Below are 22,882 nucleotides of genomic sequence, written 5' to 3'. Positions count from 1 at the left end.
GCTAAGTGAGCAGTAACCACATGATAAATAAAAAATTATCTTTAAAAAAGAACATAATAAAAAACCTACATTATAAAGAAAACTCGGTAAATATTATTTGCAGTGAATTGAAACATATACATAGAAATCATGCCCCTGCTTCAAGACACTAAAAGTCTCATTCCATTCTCTTTACATTTTAAAATCAACACAATTAAAACATCACAGAAGGTTGTGATGAAGCTAAGTAGCACTTACTTGAAAAAACTGCTTATTCATAAGCAAACTTATGAGTTAACATCTTTATACAGCTGAAGATAATACTTGGGATTAAGTATGATCTGAATTCAGATGAAAACTTTAATGGCACTCATAGGTGATTCATACTGTCCATACACAGAGGATACTCATTCATTTTTATGTGTTTGGATCCCTCAGCAATATTTGGCATTGTGATTGCTAGCTAATATTATTTATTTTATTTTTAGGTTCATTATTTGTGTTCAGACTCTGGGAAAAGAGTGTAATTTTCTTTGTGCCTTGCAATGTTGGTTCTCTGCTCTGCCAGCCAGAGTACAACATGGCTCCTTCACAACAGCTTCTTCCCAAAGGCTCCTTCTTAATGGCTCACACAGGCTGTTTTCCGAAAGAATGTCCACATCCATGTTCAATCCTTGTCTGTGTTGTATACCATGGCATGCATATGAGTTCCAACTTACATTCAACCCATGCTTTCAGATTGTTTTGATCTCTGTTTTCTCACAGTTTTCTCACCTCCTGACTCTTCACTCGGTACAGACGTTATGTTGAAGTTGATATGTATGTCGACTTGGTGTGCACTATGGACTGTATTCAATATTTCCTGTCAGAAAGAAAGAGGAGATTGACAGAAAGACCTGTTCATCATTCTTTGACCTTTCTTTGGGCTGGGATGAAGTGATTTCCTGAATGAAGAACAAGTGGACGAAATTCAACCTGAGAAATACAGAGATGAAGAGCATATCTTTGGAAACCTCACATTGATAGTGAAACCCTCCTTGCTTCAGGTGCAAAATCGCAATTTGTTAGTTCAGTGCATTTTCAGAATACACCTGTAGTCCTTGCTGATCATAATGTCCTACATATTCCAGAATTTCCAGCTGACTACAAGTCTGCATCCTAGCCAGCAATATGCCTCCAACACATCCAGCTTCAACCAGTCCAGTATATCTTCTCAGCAACACAAACAACTACAAATGTATTTGGTGTTTTTCCTATTCAATTATTTCCACAAAAATTTAAGACAAGTTATAAAGATTCTTACTGCAGTGATTCTGAGACTATGATAGGTAAACATAGAATCACAGAAACACAAGATAGTTAAGGCTAGAAGGGACTTTGGAAGAATCAGCTGGTTCAACTTCATCTTACTCAAGCAGAGTCACCTAGAGCTGGGTGCCCAGGACCATGTCCAGACAGCTTTTCAATACCTCCAAGGAGGGAGAATCCACTAACTTCCCAAGAAACCTGTGCCAGTGCTCAGTCACTCTCACAGTGAAAAAAAGCATTTCTTGATGTTCAGATGGAACCTTTTGTTTCACTTTGTGCTCATAACCTCCGCTCCTGTCACAGGGCACCACTGAAAAGGGCCTGGATCTGCATTACTTGCATCCTCACTTCAGATATTTATAGGCATTGATAAGATCCCCCTAAGCCTTCTATTCTCCAGGCTGAACAGTCCCAGCTGTCTCAGCCTTTCCTCATAGCAGAGATGCTCCAGTCCCATCAGACTCTCTCCATGTGTATTTTGTGCTGAGGGTGCCAGAACAGAACACAACACTCCAGGTATGGCCTCACCAGTTGAGATAAAAGCAAGCTTCTTTGCAACAGCCATGGTCAGTGGCATTATTTCCTGAGCTTCATGAGCTCATGGCTCTTGTCTGTCTTCTCTGAGCCTACTTCCATTTTAGGGGTTTATCCAGCGAGAGACATTCTACCTCTAGGGGTTTAGTCAGTCACAAACGGTCCATCTGGATGACAGCATAATCCTCTGGTGTGTCAACCACAGCTCCCAGTTTTGTGTCATCAACAAACCTGCTGAGGATACATTCCACCCCATTATCCAAATCATTAATGCAGGTGTTAAGGAGGACTGGAGCCACTATTGTTTGCTGAGGTATGCTGCTGTCACTGGCCTCCAACTAAACTTTTTGCCCCTTATTTCTACTTTCTGGGCCTGGCCATTTAACTAGTTTTCCACCCACCTCACTGTCTCCATCCAGGCTGTACATCAACAGACTCTCTATGAGGATCATATGAGAGACATTGTTGAAAATGTTACTGAAGTCCACGTAGACAGTATCCACTGCTATCTCTTCATATAAATAGCTTGTCATTTCATTGTAGAAGGCTATCATGTTGGTCAAGCATTACTTCCTCTTTGTGAATCAGTGCTGGTTTTAGACTAATAGTGCTGGTCATAAGCTTATAGAATCATAGAAAAATTAAGGCTGGAAAACATTTCTGTAAGTTATCTGGCCTCATGCCTAGTTCAAAGCCAGACTAGCTTCAAAATTGGATCAGGAACAGTTGGCTGATGATTTTGCTTATCATTGGTTAGAAAGTATTCAAGGATGGATCTACCTTTATGGGAAATACTATAGTGCTTAGCCATTCTTATTGTGAAGAACTGGAATATCCTTTATTACAACTTGTTACCATATTCTTGCATTTTCTTCTCTGCACCTTGGTGTGGCAAGTTTAGCGCTTTCTATACTATAACCCTGTAGGTGGTAGAAGGCCATGACTAGATCTTCCTTGAGCCTTCTTACATCCAGTCAAACCCAGTTCCCTCAATCTCTCCTCATATGAAATGTAGTTCAGGTTCTTAATCATCTTATGTATTAGGGAACCACAAGCAGAGATAGTGCTTTTAGTAAGGTGTCATGAGTACCAAATAAAGAGAAATAATCCTTTCCCTTGATCTGCAACTTTCGCTCTTAGTAACATAGCTCTGTAAGTCATTGCTTTTTCACCACCAAAAGAATGCGTTCCTGAGTCATGTCTGACTCAGAGGCTACCAGGACATCTGTGTTCTGTTTTTGCAGAGACTGATCACTAAGTCAGACCTCAGTCTGTACTGTTGCAAATTATTCTGTCTTACTTGCAGGACCTGGAATTTTAGCTTGCTTACTCAGGAAAAATTGAGGAAAATTTAAAAAAAATAGTAGCAATGGCAAAGTATACTAAAAAATGACAATTTTGAAACAAGTAAAAGAGTAAATGAAGAGAAAAGCTATTGAATATGTGAGCTAATGAGAACAAAAATAAGAAAACACTTGAGATGATTCCAGTAAAGAAAAGGAAACACCTGACTGTATTCTGTCTAGACTGTGTAGACTATATATCTTGTTCCTTTAAGGAAGAGGGGGAAAAAAAAAAAAAAAAAAAAAAAGAGGAAAAAAAAAAAAACAACTGAAAAAGAGAAGTCTTATTGTTCTTCTACTTGAAAGAAAGTGGTAGAAGAAGAGAAAACTAACAAACCACGGAGGAGTCATACTGCAATAAATGGCCCAAATGCAAGAATGGACAAATATAACTAGGGGGCAAAAAGAAAGGAAAATCTTTAGGAAAAAAGTGGATGGGACATTCAGATTACTGACATAGGATAGATGTGACCTTTAAATTACTGAATTCACATTTTCATCATCGCTGTATTCTACTTATCTCTCTGGGAAATTTTACATTTTAAAACACGTTGGTCAATCAATTCAGTTGAACTATTTATCAATTCAAAGAAAAACAACTGCCCCTGTTAAGAACATATTTTTCTGAATTTGTACAGTACAACCATCAACAAGGAGCAAACACAGTGCTGGGATTAGTCATGGATGTTTCTGAGGAAGCAATTTTTTAAATTTCACAGAACAGCAGTTTAAATTTCAGTCAATACAGTAATTATTAAATTATATTGCACACGTGTTGAATTCTTTGTGTCATATTTAGTTAGTCCCGATGTTGTGAAAAAATTTTAAGATAGATGATATTTAAATTATATATGCACTGATGATATGTATGAATTTGATTTGTTTGTTTTTGCAAGTGCAGATATTAGGAATGCAGTCAGGTAAATCTATCCTTCAAGATTTTGGTTGGTTGGTTGGTTGGCTGTTTTTTTGTTTGGTTGGTTTTGGTTTTTGTTTCTGTTTTGTATGTTTTCTTGATTCTTTTAAATAATACAGAAAATAAAAAATAGTAAATTCATGGATGTTTGGAGGAAAATAACTATGTTAGGTGTACATTATGGTTAAACAGTTTGGTATTTGCCGTGAATAAGCTTTCGAAACTTCCAGCCTTTAAATTACAATCCAGCTTGAAACATTTCTCATACAACACAATACTAGTTCTGTACTTCGAGGGTTGGGCTATAATAAAGAATACACCCATGTACCATTGTGCTATATTGTGTTTCTGTCTAGTAGAGTCCATAAAAGTTACCTGTTTGAAAGAACATTGCAACCATATTTAAATAACAATGTAGTTTCAAAAATTGAACAGTTCTGAGGTCTTGCTGGAAAAAAAAAAAAAAATAAAAAAAAATGTCCAAGGTTGCAACTAAGTTGCCTGGAGACCTTTCAGTGATTAAGGTTAAAAACATTATAAAGAAACTAAATGAGATTTTTTAAGTGTACAAAACTAGTTTTTCATAATAGTATAAGAATTAAGATTTCACAGCATGATCCTGGTACACATATGGCAAGAACTTGTATGGATTATTAAAACACAAGTGAACATTTAAGAAGCTATAATGCTCTATACACTACAAAAATGTTTAAATAAAAAGAGAAAAATAGATTTTAAAATATTGCTTCATGAATATCAAAGCTAAGGATGCAGCCAATTTAAAAGATTTTGAGAGTTTATTACATCTGAAATAACCTCCCAAGTAACTTCATTCTCAAAATCTGTAATGTCGGGAACTACTCTTTGCAGAACACAAGCACAATTAAGTGGGTGAATAAGGACTCTATATGCTCTTTTCCACTCTGCCTGCAGATGTGTTGTAGGTCCAGGTCATTAATGAGGATAGAGAGTTTTTCCCTAGTAGTTTCCTATTTTGTATAGACAGTAGGGAAGCATATCTAGTGAGGAATGAGTCATCCCCTACTACAAAAGGGGTAGCAACTTTTTATTACTACAGGTCAACAGAAAATTACACTTATTGTTAATCTCACAGTTACTCTATTCTGTACTACATTGATTCTTCAACGACTTAATCATCCAGAATCTAAAACCAGAACTCTATACCTAAAAGCTTTTAAATGAGGATTTTGACATGCAAGGTATGTCTACAATGTATTAAGGACTAATGGTGAGATAAATTGCCCACACATTAGGTGTTTAATCCCACTGAAGTTGTCTTAGAGCTGGCAACCTGACCATGCGAGTGGCAGATATGACAGAAGGTCTGCAGGAGGCCCATCTTGTATGACAGAACTAAGTCTAGGCCATCTAAAATAGCAGTAGACTCCAATTTCAGGCAAATAAATACTAATTATAGTCAACAGAGCCAGTGACATCTGTCCAGTTCCTCCTAATATTGCCATTTATATTTGGCAGCTCTTTAAGTGTCATTGTCTGTAACGCTGATTCTACAAGAAGGGCTAGAAGGAGGATCTGGGAAACACTACAGGCCTGTCAGTCTGTCCTTGGTGCTGGGGAAGGTTGTGGAGTAGATCATCTTGAGTGCCACCACATGGCATGTACAGGACAACCAGGCTATCAGACCCAGTCAGCGTGGGTTCATGAAAGGCAGGTCCTGCTTGACCAACCTGATCTCTTTCTATGGCAACATGACCTGCTCAGTCAATGAGGAAAGACTGTGGAGCTGCCTAGCTAGACTATAGTAAAGCCTTCAACAGTGTTTCCCACAGTATTTTCATGGAGAAACTGACTACTCATGGCTTGGATGGGCCTACTCTTCGCTGAGTAAATAAACTGGTTGTATGGCCAGGCCTAAAGAGTTGTGGTGGATGGAGTCAAATCCAGTTGGCAACTGGTCACAAGTAGTGTTCCCCAGGGCTCAGTACTAGGGTCAGTTCTGTTTAACATCTTTATCAATGATCTGGATGAGTGGATCGAGTGTACCCTCAGTAAGTTTGCAGATGATATCAAGTTGGGTGGGAGTGTTGGTCTGTTTGAGGTTAGAAAGGCTCTGCAGAGGGATCTGGGACAGCTGGATCAATGAGATGAAGCCAATTGTATGAGATTCAACCAGACAAAGTGCCAGGTCCTGCCCTTGGGTCACAACAACTCCATAAAACACAACAGACTTGAGGAAAAGTGGCTGGAAAGCTGCCTAGCAGAAAAGGACCTGGGGGTGCTGGTTGATAGCCAGCTGAACATGAGCCAGCAGTGTTCCCAGGTGGCCAAGAAGACCAATAACACCCTGGATTGTATCAGAAATAGTCTGGCCAGCAGGACTACACCCCAAACACTGTGTTCAGTTTTGGGATCCTCACTACAAGAAAGACATAGAGGTGCTGGAGCAAGTTCAAAGAAGGTCACCAAAGATGAAGGAGTTTCTAGAGAAGAAGTCTTATGAGGAGCAGCTGAGGGAATTGGGGCTGTTTAGCCTGGAGAAAAGGAGTCTTAGGGGAGATTGGTTTGCTCTCTACAACTACCTGAAAAGAAGTTGTAGTATGGAGGATGTCGGTCTCTTTTCCAAGTGGCAAGACATAGGAGGAGAGGAAAAGGCCTCAAGTTGCACCAGGGCAGGTTTAGATGGGATATCAGGAAAAAATTTCTTCACCAAAAGGGATTGGAACAGGCTTCCCAAGGAAGTGGTAAGTTCACCATCCCTTGAGGTATTTAAAAGACATGTAGATGTAGCACTTAGGGATATGGTCTAGAGGTGGACTTGGTAGTGTTAGGTGTATGGTTGGACTTGATGATCTTAAGGATTTTTTCCAACCTAATTGATTCTATAGTTCTTTCAGCCAGCCACAGTCCAGGAGGTTCCTCCAGTGCATTGAAGATTACTTTCTTATGCAAATGGTGGAGGAGCCGACCAGGAGAGGTGCACTGCTGGACCTCATCCTCACTAAAAACGAGGGTCTGGTTGAAGTGATAAAGGTTGAGGGCTGCCTTGGTTGCAGTGACCATGAAATGGTGGAGTTCAGGATCTTGTGTGGCAGGAACAGAGTAGCAAGCAGAATTGCAACACTGGACTTCAGCAGGGCCAACTTTGGCCTTTTCAAGCAATTGCTAGAGAAAATCCCTTGGGCAAGGCTGCTTGAAGGTAAAGGGGCCCGACATAGTTGCTTAATATTCAGGGATTTCTTCTATCAAGCTCAAGATCAGAGCATCCCGACATGTAGGAAGTCAAGGAAGGGAGCCAGGATACCTGCATGGCTAAACAGGGAACTGCTGGGTAAGCTTAGGTGGAAGAGGAGAGTTTACAGATCATGGAAGGAGGTACTGGCCACTTGGGAAGAGTATAAGGCTGTTGTCAGAGGATGTAGGGAGGCAACTAGGAAAGCTCAGACCTTGTTAGAATTCAAGCTGGCACGAGGGGTCAAAGACAACAGAAAGAGGTTTTTAAAATAATTGTCAGATAAAACTAACACCAGAGGCAATGTAGGCCCACTGATGAAGGAGGTGGGTGCCCTGGTGACAGAAGATACAGAGAAGGCAGAGTTACTGAATGCCTTCTTTGTTTCTGTCTACTCTGCCAGAGGTTGTCCTGAGGAGCCCCGTCCCTCTGAGGCCCCAGAGGAAGTCAGGACAGTGCAAGAATTTGCCTTGGTTGATGAGGACCGGGTTAAGGAACAATTAGGCAATCTGGACATCCAGAAATCCATGGGCCCAGATGGGATGCACCCAGAGGTGCTGAGGGAGCTGGCTGACGTCATTGCTGGACCACTCTCCATCATCTTTGCCAAGTCTTGGGAGATGGTAGAGGTGTGTGAGGATTGGAGGAAAGTTAACGTCACCCCAGTCTTCAAAAAAGGCAAGAAGGAAGACCCGGGTAATTATAGACCGGTCAGCCTCACCTCTGTCCCTGGGAAAGTAATGGAACGACTTATCCTTGGTGCCATCTCAAGGCATATCAAGGATAAGAGGGTCATTAGGGGCAGTCAACATGGCTTCACCAAGGGGAAGTCATGTTTGACCAACTTCATAGCCATTTATGAAGATATAACGAGGTGGACAGATGATGGCAGGGCAGTGGATGTGGTCTACCTTGACTTCAGTTAAGCATTTGACACAGTCTCCCACAGCATTCTCATAGCTAAACTGAAGAAGTGTGGTCTGGACGATCGGGTAGTGAGGTGGACTATGAACTGGCTGAAGGAAAGAAGCCAGAGAGTCGTGGTCAATGGGGCAGAGTCTAGTTGGAGGTCTGTATCTAGTGGAGTGCCTCAAGGGTCGGTGCTGGGGCCAGTACGGTTCAATATATTCGTCAATGACTTGGATGAGGGACTAGAGTGTACTATCAACAAGTTTGCTGATGAAACCAAGCTGGGAGGAGTGGTTGACATGCCAGAAGGCTGTGCTGCCATCCAGCATGACCTGGACAGGCTAGAGAGCTGGGTGGGGAAAAATTTAATATAACAAGACCAAATGTAGAGTATTGCATCTGGGCAGGAACAACCCCAGGTTCCAGTATAAGTTGAGGAATGATCCATTAGAGAGCAGTGTAGGGGAGAGGGACCTGGGAATCCTGGTGGATAGCAGGATCACCATGAGCCAGCACTGTGCCCTTGTGGCCAAGAGGGCCAATGGCATCCTGGGGTGTATTAGAAGAGGGGTGGTTAGTAGGTCAAGAGACGTTCTCCTTCCTCTCTACTCTGCCCTGGTGAGACCACACCTGGAATACTGTGTCCAGTTCTGAGCCCCTCAATTCAAGAAGGACAAAGAATGCTAGAGAGAGTCCAGCGTAGATCAATCAGGATGATTAAGGGAGTGGAGCACCTCCCTTATGAGGAAAGACTGAGAGAGCTGGGTCTCTTTAGTTTGGAAAAGAGGAGACTGAGGGGTGACCTTATTAATGTTTACAAATATACAAAGAGTGAGTGTCATGAGGATGGAGTCAGGCTCTTCTCGGTGACAAACAATGGTAGGACAAGGGGTTTAAGCTGGAACATGAGAGGTTCCACTTAAAGTTGAGAAGAAACTTCTTCTAGTGAGGGTAACAGAGCACTGGAACAGGCTGCCCAGGGAGGCTGGGGAGTCTCCTACTCTGGAGACATTCAAAACCCACCTGGACATGTTCCTGTGTAGCCTCATCTAGGTGTTCCTGCTCTAGCAGGGGGATTGGACTAGATGATCTTTCGAGGTCCCTTCCAATCCCTAGCCTTCTATGATTCTATGATTCTATGATTCTTTGATACTACTGTTATTTGGAACTTGAGACCAATCTGAAATAAATTTGAGATCAAAGGTGCCGTGCTCTTTGTGGACCCCACAGATAATTTAGGAGTGTCAGATACAAAACCTTTTAGCCCAGTGAATGTAAAACAAGAATCATGTGATGTTTCCCCCCTGGAAGAAGTTAAAAGCATCTGCACCTGCACTTTATTAACACCACGTAAAAGATTGAATGTCTGTCACCATGTCACTCATGTCCATTTGTGTAATACCAGCACTACTGGGCACAGTAAGGTCAATGTGAAGTCATTGTGAATTCTTACCTGTTCACAACTAGTGACAAAAGAGAAAAGAGAAAGAAAATGCAGTAATAAATGGAAAAGTGCCAACCCCTACAGACAAACAAACAAGCAAGAACAAATGAAGTAGAAGAAAGGAATGACAAAAAGGCACATGAATCACAGTCTTTTCTCTTTCAAGTTCGTATATCTTCTAATAGCACAAGTTTCACCAAAGTCGTATCCAAATTACTGAAAAAAAACATTAGAAGACTTGCTGTTATTGATGTTTCTCTGATAACATCTCCAGGTTTTTTACTTCTTCGATTGGGCATTTGGAAGTTACTTGTTCTGACACAGAATGAAGTCAAATGAAGACAGTATCAACACTGAACATGAAATACTGGTCTGGAAATTATTCTAACTTAGTACAATCTATCAAGAGTGCATTGATCCCCCAGACTGACAAAGGTCTGCATAACCATAAGGAAATGTTAATGCTCTGCATACCAAATATGCACATTCATGCAGACAGCACAGTTACAAAATATGCCAATACGACATTTGCTTTTGGGACAGAGGTATCGGCTAATAAGATTAAATGTATTAGGTAGGATGACAAACCACAAATAGGATTTTATTTATTGAGTGGATTCATATTTCTGATATTTTAAGTTATTTTCCCCCATTACATACTTATAATTTACTTTAATTGTATATAGCTGTCTATTTTTAATTTGTTCTAATAAAACCCTCTATAATAATTGATACTGTTCTTGTTTTCTGAAACAAAAAGCTGATACTTGCTTCTTGGTTGCCAAAACATTCCTACTTTGTTGTGTTTTTCTAGTTTAAACCTTTGAAGTGATTGTTATGTAAAGAAAGATATGATATGATAAATGTAATTTACAAGACGAAAGTAACAGTTTGCTCCTGACTATGTTGTCTTTTTGGAATGTTTAGATGTATATCAACTGGTTTCTCAAGATGTATTAAATTCCAGCTGGTTTTAGACATTGTTCCAACTAAAAGATATCATGTTTTCTATACGTTGTTCATTATTAAATACTTCATCTTCTACTGTTTGGGCACATTTTTAAAGATTTTTTTATAAAATAAAAAATGCTATTACTGTATTTAAAAGATTAACTTACATGTGTTGGTCACATGCAACTAATTTCAAAATCTACTTTTATTTATATGAAAACAAAAATTATTATATTTTCTTGTGGGGAAAAGGTTTTCTAATTGCTCTATTAAGAATTGTAGAATCAGAGTATAGTTTGATTTGTAAGAGACCTTTGAAGTCATCTAGTCCAAAGCCCCTGCCATGAGCAGGAACACCTTCAACTAGATTAGGTTTCTCAGAGCCCTTTCCAGCCTGGCCTTGAATGTTTCCAAGGATGTGACATCTGTAGTCTCTGTGGGCAACTTGTTTGATTGTTTCACGACTCTCATCATAAAAAACTTCTTCCGAATAACCAGTCTGAATCTACCCTCTTCTACTTTAAAAACATTACTGTTTGTCCTATGGCCACAGGTTCTAGTAAAAAGTCTGCCCCCATCTGTCTTATAATACTGCTTTTTAGTATTGAAAAGCCACAATAAGTTATCCTCAGACCATTCTCTTCTCCAGGCTGAACAATCCAAATTCTCTCAGCCTTTCTTCACAAGAGGGGTGTCCCATCCCTTTGAACATCTTTGCTGTCCTCCTCTGGACTTGCTTCAACAGCTCCATGTCTTTCCTGCACTGAGGGCTCCAGAGCTGAATGCAGGACTCCAGGTGGTGTCTCACCAGAGAAGAGTAGAGGGGCAGAATCACCTTCCTCAACCTGCTGGTCACATGTCTTTTCATGCAGACCAGGATACTCTTGGCCTTCTGGGCTGCAAGTGTACATTACACAGAATCACACACATTATCAGCTCATGTCCAGCCTTTCATTTACCAGTACCCCCAAGTCCTTTTCCACAGTGTTGCTCTCAATCTCTTCATCCTCCAGCCTGTATTGATACCAGGTGTTGCCCTGATCCATGAGGTTCACATGGGACCACTTCCTGAGCTTGTTCAGATTCCTCTGAATGGTATCTCATCCTTCAGGTGTGTCAGCTGCACCACTCAGCTTGATATTATCTGCAAATGTGCTGAGTATGCAGTTAATCCTACTGTCTTTGTCTATGATGTAGATATTAATAAGTACTGGTCCCAATATGGACCCTTGAGGGACACCACTCTTCATTGACTTCCCTCCAGACAGTGAGCCATTGAACACTACTCTCTGGGTGCAACCATCCAGCAGATTCCTTATCCACCAAATAGTTAATCCATCAATCCAATACCTCTCCAATTTAGAGAGTAGAATGTTATGGGAGACCATGTCTATAGGTCTTCCCTTCTTCATGGATATAGTCGTTGCATCATAGAAGGCCACTAAATTGATCATGCAGGACTTGCCCTTGGTGAAACCATGCTGACTGTTTTGAATCACGTTCCTGTCCTTCATGTGTCTTAACATAACTTCTGGGAGGATCTGTTCCATGATCTTCTCAGGCACAGAGGTGAGGCTGACAGATTGGTACTTGCTAGTGTCCTCCTTTCTACCCTTTTTAAACACAGGTGCAACGTTTCTCTTTTTCCATTCACCAGGTACTTCACCTGACTGTCATGACTTCTCAAATATCATGGAGAGTGGCTTGGCAACTCCATCAGCCTGTTCCCTCAGGACAGGGATGCATCTTGCCAGGTTCCACAGACATATATCTTCAGGTTCCTCAGGTGGTCTTAAACATAATCTTCTCTTACAGCTGGAAGGACTTCGCTTCTCCAGTTCCTGCTTTGCAGTCCATCCACTAGAGAAGTATGGGAAGAGAGTTTGCCAGTGAAGACTAAGGTAAAAATTTGTTGAGGACTTCAGCCTTCTCCTAGTCTAATGCTACCAGTTGACCAGTTTTGCTTATCAGGGGGGTATGTTTTCTTTGACCTTTCGTTTCTCACTTCAATGTCAACAGCCAAGCAGCTGGGGGAAAACATAATTAAGAAAGGGCAAAACACTTCATGACACTGAGGAGTGAGGGGAAAAGAAGTGTGAGAGACATCCCTGTAGACACCAAGGTTGGAGAAGGAGAGGGTGGAGGTGCAGAGGGGAACTCTTATATGTTGACCATAGCCTCCATTATCCATCCCTCTGTGCTGCTCATGGAGAAGGAGGTACAGGCATCAGTAAAGAAGGATTGAAATTGAAGCTAAAAAAGGGGTGGGGGCAAGAAGTTTCTTTTCTTTGTTTCTTTCTATCCAAATGTACTTTAACTGATCATAAATCAAATGGTTTTTTCCCTAAGGTGAGTCTCTTCTGACCATGACTGGAAGTGATGGGCAATCTCCCTGTCTTCTTTGTCAACCCACAAGTATCTTGATTTTTTTTTTCTTCCTCTGTCCTGTAGAGGAGGGAGAGTGACAGAGCAACTTGGTAGGTGTCTGTCAGTCAGCCAAGATCAACCCATTACAGCAATTTTCAATATTCAAGTCATGTATTTCCAGTAGGCTATACACATGAATTTTACAAGCTGGAAGTATTTTTGTTTTCTTACTTCAAATTACTTGCAACATTGTGTATAATTTATTATTACACAACAATAATTACTTTATTTGGCATCTACTGATTTAACAACAATGATTTTTTGATGTATGGTCTTCATTTTGGTTGGTTTTGGTTTTTTTGTGTTTCTTTTACTTTCTTGTAAAGTTTCAAAAATTTTACAAAATATGCTTAAAAGTCCATGCTTTAAAAATAAATAGGATCTAATCGGTTTATTTGAGAGTAAAGACAAATAAAAACTGGGATGCAGAAGTATGAGAAAATACAGTATACAGAGAGTTTGTATTTCACAGAAAATTAAACAAACAAACAAACAAACAAACAAAACAAAACAAAAAAACCAAACCTTAATACATCATGTATTTTAGTTTTTCATGATAGTCATAAGAATTTAAGATCAGTGTACTGGTGCATATCCTGTAATACCTTGTCGCTTATAATGGTCAATACATTTTAGAAAAAAAGTACTTGGAACATTTGGAACAAATATGGGATAAAATTCCCTTTGAAAATTCTTTATTTAGCATATCTGTCTTCTTTAACATGATTATCCTGCAAACACATTGTGGTAACTGCATCAGAAAGGCAAAGATGTGAATGGATATTAATGGACTATCATACTTTTTAATGACAATACAGGAAATTATCCTTTGTAAGAGACCACACTTGTGACGCAATCGTATAGTTAGCTTTATAATACAGACACCAAAGCAATTTATTTCTCCATTCTTCCTGGCTCCTTTACGATCTAGTATATTAGTATGTGAAGACAGTTTGTTCACTCCTCGTTCCTCCACACATAATACACATTCAAAAAAATAAATAAATAAATTTAAAAGAGCTTTTGTATATGGGAAAAGTGATCTTTTTTCCCCTCTTTTCACCCTTTATTTCCATTAATAATTTATTTTTCTTTTAAGATCATATGCTGTCTCCCTTTTACCTGGAAAGACTGGGATAGAAAAGCAGATAGTGAAATCTGATATGAGCAAAGTACTTCATCAGCCATTGAAGTCTTTAGGCATGGAAAACGCTAAAATTATAAAATATGCACTAGAACTAGAAAATTGTGCTTTAAAAATAACTCTACTAGAAACAGCTTTCAAATTTCATATTTTATATTCCTTCTTTTAGATGATTCATTACCTCTAGGGTTAGGTATTGTGGGCAAGATAAACACTTCCTTGACAGGCTGGAGAAGCAGGCCAAGAAGAATCGCATGAAGTTCAACAAGGAGAATTGCAAAGTCCTGCACATCAGGAGGAACAACCCCAAGCACCAATATTAGCTAGGAGCCACACAGACAAAAAGCAGCTTTTCAGAAAAAGTTCTTGGTGTTTGGGTAGACACTAAGTTGATCAGGTGCCAGCAAAGTGCCCTGGCTGAGAAGAAGGCACTCCTTGGATAATCAGTTAAATATTATTGTGAAATAACCTGGAAAGGGGCAACCTGTAAAATGTATTAGACAGTTTTCAGGCTAGCAAAAATAAGATTATGTACCACAAAGATCTGTCAGCATTACAAATGCTCACTCTTGACTCTGAATAGGTTTTATATGTTGGAGTAAGACTACAGCTTTGCAAGACAGGATTCCTTTGTTTTCAGCTCAAAGTAACAGTAATTTTAGTTGGGAATTTTTTATCCCAATAGTATTTATTTCCCAAGAAGTTTCTGAATATATTGAATGGTCCTGCATTTGAAAAAGGGAAAACCAAGATCTTTTTAATGAGAAGAAAAAGGACTAGAAGAATAGTCATAATAGGACATCTTTATGACAAAGGGATAAAATAAGTAAGAAGAAAGCTACCAGGAGACAAATGTAGTGAAAAAGAGCAACAAAGAGCAAGAGACTGAAGATGAGATCTAACTGATAGTTTACAAGCAAGTTTTTATAGTGTCTTGATTGAACAATGTACTTATTTTGCACGCTATCCAGTTTATTGTGATGAGAAAGAGAAATATAAGGTAACAAAAATGAAGCTGAATATCCATCAAAATATCAGATAAAGAAGCTAGCAATGTACATATCAGTAAAAGAGGAAATCTGTGTCACAAATGCTGGATTTCTGACTCTGATTGTCTTCCAGAGGTCAGAGACAAAAAAGGTAACAGTTCTTTCTGAAAATCTCCATTTGTGATCCTGTGGTAACATGAACTCAGAGTAATCTTTTTCATATTTTAGTTTATAAACAGTTTATGAAGTTTTTTTTTTTTTTTTTCATACTTTGTGCTACCGTAAATTTTTTTAGTATCAAATTAGACATCTTCCATCTGTTTATACAGGTAATGATGCAACTGAAATTCTGAAAGGAAAGACACTTAAAGAAACATGAAAAGTCATTAATTGTGCAGTTTTAAATTTACTACAAAGAAATCCAGAATGTGATAGCTAAAACTTACATATTCCTCAATAACTACCATATGACTTTGAAACTAGAGTTTTTACATGTATGTATGAATTGATATGGAAATTAAGAAAAATTGGTTTTTATTTCTCTAAATATAAGACTATGTTACATGTCTCTTACCAGTTACTGTCACTGCAGCAGCATCCTTTCTCAAGGCTGGAGAATTTGGGATGGAGACAATACTGTCTGAATGTTCTTGATCCTTGCCTATAGAAAAACTGTGAAAGGGTTTATTTTCTAAACAATGATTTTAAGTATCACCTCTTTATGGTCCTTATTTCTTGAAAGGAATAAAAAACAAAAAACAAAGTGAAATAAAGAAGCATTTGAAATTTAGTCCTGGAAAATAGCCTTTGCAAGACAACAGAGAATGATGAATGGACCACTCTTTATTCCATTCTTTCAGAATTAGTACCTTAAACCTTATTTTTAAAGCATTTTTAGCAAAATCATATATTTCTCTCTGACATGATTTTTTATCTATTGGGGTGGTTTGTTTTGACAAAAGCTTCACATTTTCTGCAAAAAACCACTGGTGGAGTATTAGGCAACCTGAATCTCTCAGACGCAGAAAGCTGTTCCCTTGAGGTTGATTATGTGGCTTCCCGAATATGTCATTCTAAAGAACAGCAGATACATCTTCCAAATTCAATTATGGAGAGGCGACAACATCATTTCCTCTTAATACAACAGTTTATCTTGTATTGTGACGATCAGGAAAACCAGTCCTAATGAACAAAATGTCAAGCATATGGGGCTAAGGATGATAGCTGAAATGGCTCATCAGGTCAGATATGAAGCAATCCAGCCCAGGAAAATTAAACAGTAAGTTATTATTGTTTACAAAAACAGGACTCATCTGTGCACACATAAAATTTATTGCTTTAATTTACTTTCAAGTAAAAATATAACTTGCGTTTTAATGCATCACTTGTATTTAATAACTCTGTCATGATTGTGTGCTTATCATACAGGAATCTGAGAAGTAATCTTACACTTTAGGGAAAACCCATCTAAATCATTGTTTAATGTTAGTAATGTACATAAAACATTTATGCAATAATGTTTTAGTATTTGGTGGTAACATTTGCCTTGGATAAACGTATGCAGAAATTACTGCATCTTTCCCACACACTATGTTATAGTACCGTGTAACTATGTAAGGTCATATGCATTTTTAAGTGACTTTTATTCAATAAATTTGTGATTGTTGTTTACAGAACAGGACTCAAGTGGCTGGAATTTAACTGTCTGAGAAGGAATTAACCATCATAATTTGAAATTAGGGTAACTGTTATAAACCTTATTGTCCTTTGATCTGCTGTGAGACCCAGAAGAACTAAATTAAAAACAAACAAAAAAACAAATGAAAAAAAAAGTATAAGCAGTACTCAGAGGCACTAGGAGCAGGTATTATATATTGCACTGCCTATATAGCTTTATGCAACCATTAAGAGTGTGGTAAAAATTGTTGCCAAAAATGTGTTGATTGTAGTGGTTCCTATTTTGATTAATAAAGATGTGTTTGAGGCTAGTTATAATGATTTAAAATTCATGGTCTAAAACCACGATTACTATGCATCAATGTAATAGATATAAGTGGTAGGGAACAGTATTTCCCACAGAATGTTTCTCACCAACGCAGGTGGAGATCAAAACAAATACCTAGTCAGGGATTACCATAATCTCAAAAACTTTCATTTTCTATCCATTTCTATCCATTTTATGTCCATACATTGTGGAAGTCTGGGGAATTTATAGATCCAATGTGGATTTCTGACACCTAGTGTGTTTGCTAAAATTACTTTCCATTGAAGGGAACATGAATGAATAATGGTAATCATGTTTCCATGTTGCTTGGCTTTAACTCAATTCTTGTAAGAGACTAGATGTGAGCTTTTTTTTTTTTCTTTTTCTTAATTAATGTTAATTTTAAAAGGTCTTGGGGACTAAAGAAGCAGCAGCCTCTAAACCATGTAAATTTTATTTCTCATGACTTTCACAAGAAACATACAGATTATGAATTTTAAAAGTACTGCAATACAGTGGAAAAGACAATGAAGTTAAAAAATAATAAAAACAATCAAGAAGCCCGTGAAAAGAATAGCATGCTATTGCTATTTTATCATAGTTTATTTTGTACCTTGAATGAGATTATAAATGCAGCAAAAGAATTGTTTGAAGTTTGTACGGTGTTTATTCAGCTGCCGTTCCTGGAATGCACAATACTTTTTTCTTCTATTGTATTTGAGCCATTTCATTGTTCAGTTCAAGAGAATAAGCACGTCATTACCATTACAATCCAAGTTGGGAAATGGGTAAGTCAGAAATTGAAAAATCTTTGATGTCCATTATTCCACCCACTATGTAAAGTTGCTAAGGAAGATGGGTCTAAAATACCTTAATTTAATTTGTGCATAGGAAGTCAGAGACAGAGATATTGTGGTGCCTAGGGGAAGGTCATGCTGGAACTTCACTGCCTGATTTAGAGCTGAAGGCCATCACACATCTGGACTTATCAGAGTTTCAGAGTGGAATGATAGAGTGCATTTCAGGCTGCAAGCACTGCAATAAGGACAGGTCTTTTTTCTGATAAAAAATGAATAAAAGGTTGTAAATTTATAGTGCCACCTGCTCTATTTCTTGTTCTCTCTAACTTTCCCAACCTACATTTTCCTTCCTTCCTTCCTTCCTTCCTTCCTTCCTTCCTTCCTTCCTTCCTTCCTTCCTTCCTTCCCTCCTTCCTTCCCTCCTTCCTTCCCTCCTTCCTTCCCTCCTTCCTTCCCTCCTTCCCTCCTTCCTTCCCTCCTTCCTTCCCTCCTTCCTTCCTTCCCTCCTTCCTTCCCTCCTTCCTTCCCTCCTTCCTTCCCTCCTTCCTTCCCTCCTTCTCTCCCTCCTTCCCTCCTTCCCTCCCTCCTTCCCTCCTTCCCTCCTCCCTCCCTTCCTCCCTCCCTCCCTCCCTTCCTCCCTCCCTCCCTCCCTTCCTCCCTCCCTTCCTCCCTCCCTCCCTCCCTTCCTCCCTCCCTTCCTCCCTCCCTTCTTCCCTCCCTTCCTCCCTCCCTTCCTCCCTCCTAGCAAAAACAGATGCAGGGTAATTTTCAATAGGAAACAAAATAAAAGAAAAAAAAAAAACAAATAAAAACATAAATTTAAATTCAGATGAAATCCTCAGAATGAACTTGATATCACTCCTATATCATACAGGGTTTTGTTTTGTTTTGTTTTGTTTTGTTTTGTTTTGTTTTGTTTTGTTTTGTTTTGTTTTGTTTTGTTTTGTTTTGTTTTGTTTTGTTTTGTTTTGTTGTGTAGGGGGTGTGAAAAGAAAGCAAGAGAGCTCCAGTGTGTTTTTTTGTCCTTTAAAGGATTTCAGGAGCTAATGTACTGTGTATGCACACAACACAAGCATCTTTCATAGTCTTTCTATTCTCATAAATACTAAAGAAAATTCACTATGAAGGATAAAGAGGGTAATTATTACACAAGTCCATACATACAAATTCCTAGTCCAAATGTTATAAGGTATGTGATTTTTTTTCTCTTTTGAGATAACCTACATTTTTAATATTTTGAAATGTTCTTGCAACCTTATAAAATTATTCTAAGAAAACATAGCACCAGATGAAGATCTCACTAAACATTATAGGTGGGTTGGTTTGTTTGTATGGGGGTGTTTTTGTGGTTTTTGTATGGTTTTGGTTGGTTGGTTTGATTGGTTTGGTTGGGTTGGTTTTGTGTGGTTTTGTTTGTTTTTTTTTCTTTGCTTTGTTTGTTTTCCCTGGCTTTTTTTTTTTCTTTCAAGAACAGTTTTATCAGAACTATATCTCCTTTTACTCATTAGTGAGAATTTTCAAATAATCTTTCCATAGATTTCGTGCTTGTATAACTAGTGTAGAGAACATCAATAGTAATTATTTACTACATAGGTTAGTACTGCAGAGGGAAGGATGAGTGGTATTTTTCATAAGCTGACTGGTTATTAATTTTCTTCCATCAGCACAGTCATTGGATATACCCTTTTTTTTGTGTATGCATTTTTTAATATGTATGGACTTCTATATACATCAGTAGGCCAACATTTACTCGTGGTAGCACATTGGTGAATCTATTTTGGTGAACTATGTGGAGACCGAAATCAGATAAAGAAAATATACTGTAAAAATCAAAAGACTTGAGTAAAGATTTCCATCTCTGCCTATACAATTGTTGATATATGTATGGATGGCTTCTGCTTTTAATTTAGTAGAAAGAGCTTCAAAATACCGGGTGCAAACTATATTGTTAGCACCAATGTCTTTTACTGCAGCAGACCTTCTATGTACCTGTTAAATTTCGACAGGATGAGTTATTGTGTTTGTTGGCAAACTATGAAGGTTTATATATTAATGGGCTAATATTTACACAAATTAACTATTTGAGAAATTGTATTGTTGAGATATGATTGATGTGTGTTCCTACAAACACAAGGGGAAAAAAAAGAAAACCAAATCAAAACACAACAAAAAACCAAAAGAAATTCTACATTATCCCTTCTACTGAATCAACTAAAAATTAAAACAAAATGGGTGTTTTGGAAGACCATTAAACTTCTCTCATCATAAATATGTATTCAGTATTGTTGTGCAGACCAATGCAGTACTGGGCAGTAAACCACTGCACTGCATACAAAATTTAAGAAGATACAATAAAAATGTACTGAGCATGTACATACACAGTAAGCAATCTTCATGTGTGAAAAAGTCAGCTTTAAAAAGTATGCATGCATATGAGGTTTCCCAAATATTTTCAAAGCAATTTTTCTCAAACTTTTATTTAATATCATTTTCTCTCTCTCTCTTTTTACTCTATTTCTTTTTTTTTTTTTTTTTCTTCTTCTACCATTGGGCAAAATACTGTCTTCCATGCTTCCATGCTTCCTAGTAGTCCCTAATAAATTAAATTTTAAGCAATGCTTCAAAATATATTTTTCAGAATACTGGTGTATTTCTTTAACTGGATTTTTTTTTTCTATTCAGACTCTGAAAGCAAGCTTAAATTGAGAACACATCATAGTTTCTATACTCAGAATCAAACTCTGATACCAATCTCCCTTGAAGAAACTGTTCCCTACTGTCCTGGTTTTGTTAAAAAACAAGTTTCTCTTTTAGTGAATTTTGCCTGTCAGCTAAAGCCTTCATATTAGCTGCATTTTCCTGGAGAACCAGACACATGTTTTGGTAAACCTAGCAATGGAATGCAAACTTATTGATAAGTACAGATGGACATCCCGCGAGAGGGGCAATGAGAAACTGGTGACCAAGAGACTGAGCAACTGTGTATAACATTCCATTCACGTGAATACTTCATATAAAAGTGGGAGATCACGAGGATCTCATCGCTTTTCCCTTTTTTCCTCATGGTTGACATTGGGAGAGGACCTTGCTGGTTGTCCTTGCGAACTGAGGCCTAGTGAGAGACTGAATCTAGCTCCGGTTGACTGCAGAGTCTAATCCAGGACTTTGGATGCTGACTCTGCAGTTGTTGAGACTTTCAAGATTGGTTTTGTGTATTTTGTATTATTTTCTCTATTCTTATTAGTAGCATTAGTAAAACATCTTTAATTTTTCCAACTCTCTTCTCTCTGTCCTTCTTTCCCTCCTGATTGCCTGTCCTTAGTGGGAAGGGGGGAGAGGGAGGGGCGAAAGGGAAAGTGTGGGGGAGAAGAGGTTAACAATACATCTGCCAGGGTTTTATTGTCACCCCACAATCTTAACCATCGACACCTACTCAGAGGAAAAGATGGCTGTTGAACAGCTTCTGGCTGCTACTACCACTACACAGTTTGCACATCTTCAGAATTAAAAGATAGAAGTCTGGATCTATGAGTTATGGTTAACTCTTTCATTTTCCCTGTAAATGGTTACATTATTCTTTCATTTTCCCTGTAAATGGTTAAATTATTATAGAATATTAGGAAAATATTAGTAATTATAACACTTTTCTTCTTCCTATTTCAAGTGCAAAAAGATTATTTTTATAATAATTTAATCTAGAATTTGTATACCATAAATCTGGGAAGATACTTGCTTTTTATTTCGCGAACAGATAGTTCTTTTTCCTGGCAAGCAAATATAGACATCTATGATCTTTCCAAAACTAGAATCACTACTTTCTATAACAGATTTATAAGAGAAAAGTATTTCTTATACATTTGAAGATTTCGTAAAAGGGAGACCAAACTATCTTATAAGAATACACTAAATAGTTAAAGACAAAAGTTCTAGTTCTCATTTACATATGCATATTTATTTGATGCTCTTTAATTGTATCTAACCTCGTAGAAAATGACAAGTTTCTTTTTTTCCTTAGTTTGGTAATGTCATGATATGAAAACATGACTGCATCTACTTGTATAAAGTAAATAACGAATTTTGGCTGAACTGAAATACTTGACATTATGAGGTTTACATCTTCAGACGTATTTCAGACTACATTTTTCTATTAATGCCTTGTTGGAAGTCATGCTTATTTCATCAAAAAAGACCTGTCTTCTCTGCTTATGATTCTCCAAACAAATAATTTTCTCATTTTGTGGCATTCCTGATTCACGTAAACAATATCAGAAATAAAAAATCTCCCTTGATGTTTTTTTTTTTTATATGCTTTCTGTCATTCTCCAATTTAGTTCATTAAATTGTTTACAAAAAACATAATCTGGCTTATTTATGACAGTTTAATGGTCAGTACTAAAAAGAATTTCATGCTACTCATGGCAGAAGACACTTCATATTGCCACATCTTCTCTTAGACCAATTAACTACCCAATTAAAGAAGGTGTGAACATGCTATCCTCCAATCTAATGATAGACAGATAAAGCAAAAATGTGCTAATACATTCGGAGTTATCTTCTACACATCAGTACAGGAAATTAAAGATTAAACACTTGATTACACAGACAAACACATGGGTAAGATATTGAATATGGCACAGTCATCAAAAGAAATGCCATATGGAAACCCATATGGCTCCATAGACAAGTACTAACAGTTTTAAGAATTGCTCCACTTGAAAAATGAAAAGGCAAAGCATTTTCACTAATAAGGAATCACCTCATTTAAAAGTGGAAAGGAAAAGAAGGGAAGGGAAGGGAAGGGAAGGGAAGGGAAGGGAAGGGAAGGGAAGGGAAGGGAAGGGAAGGGAAGGGAAGGGAAGGGAAGGGAAGGGCAAGGGAAAGGATAAAAGGAAACGTTGTATTAGTAAATAATCACTTGCAAAATTTTCCATATATTCTACAAA

Source organism: Patagioenas fasciata, chromosome 1 (assembly GCF_037038585.1).
Source record: "Patagioenas fasciata isolate bPatFas1 chromosome 1, bPatFas1.hap1, whole genome shotgun sequence".
NCBI classification, from domain to species: Eukaryota; Metazoa; Chordata; class Aves; order Columbiformes; family Columbidae; genus Patagioenas; species Patagioenas fasciata.
The sequence above is the reverse complement of the archived record's forward strand: the minus strand, read 5'-3'. Positions refer to the sequence as shown.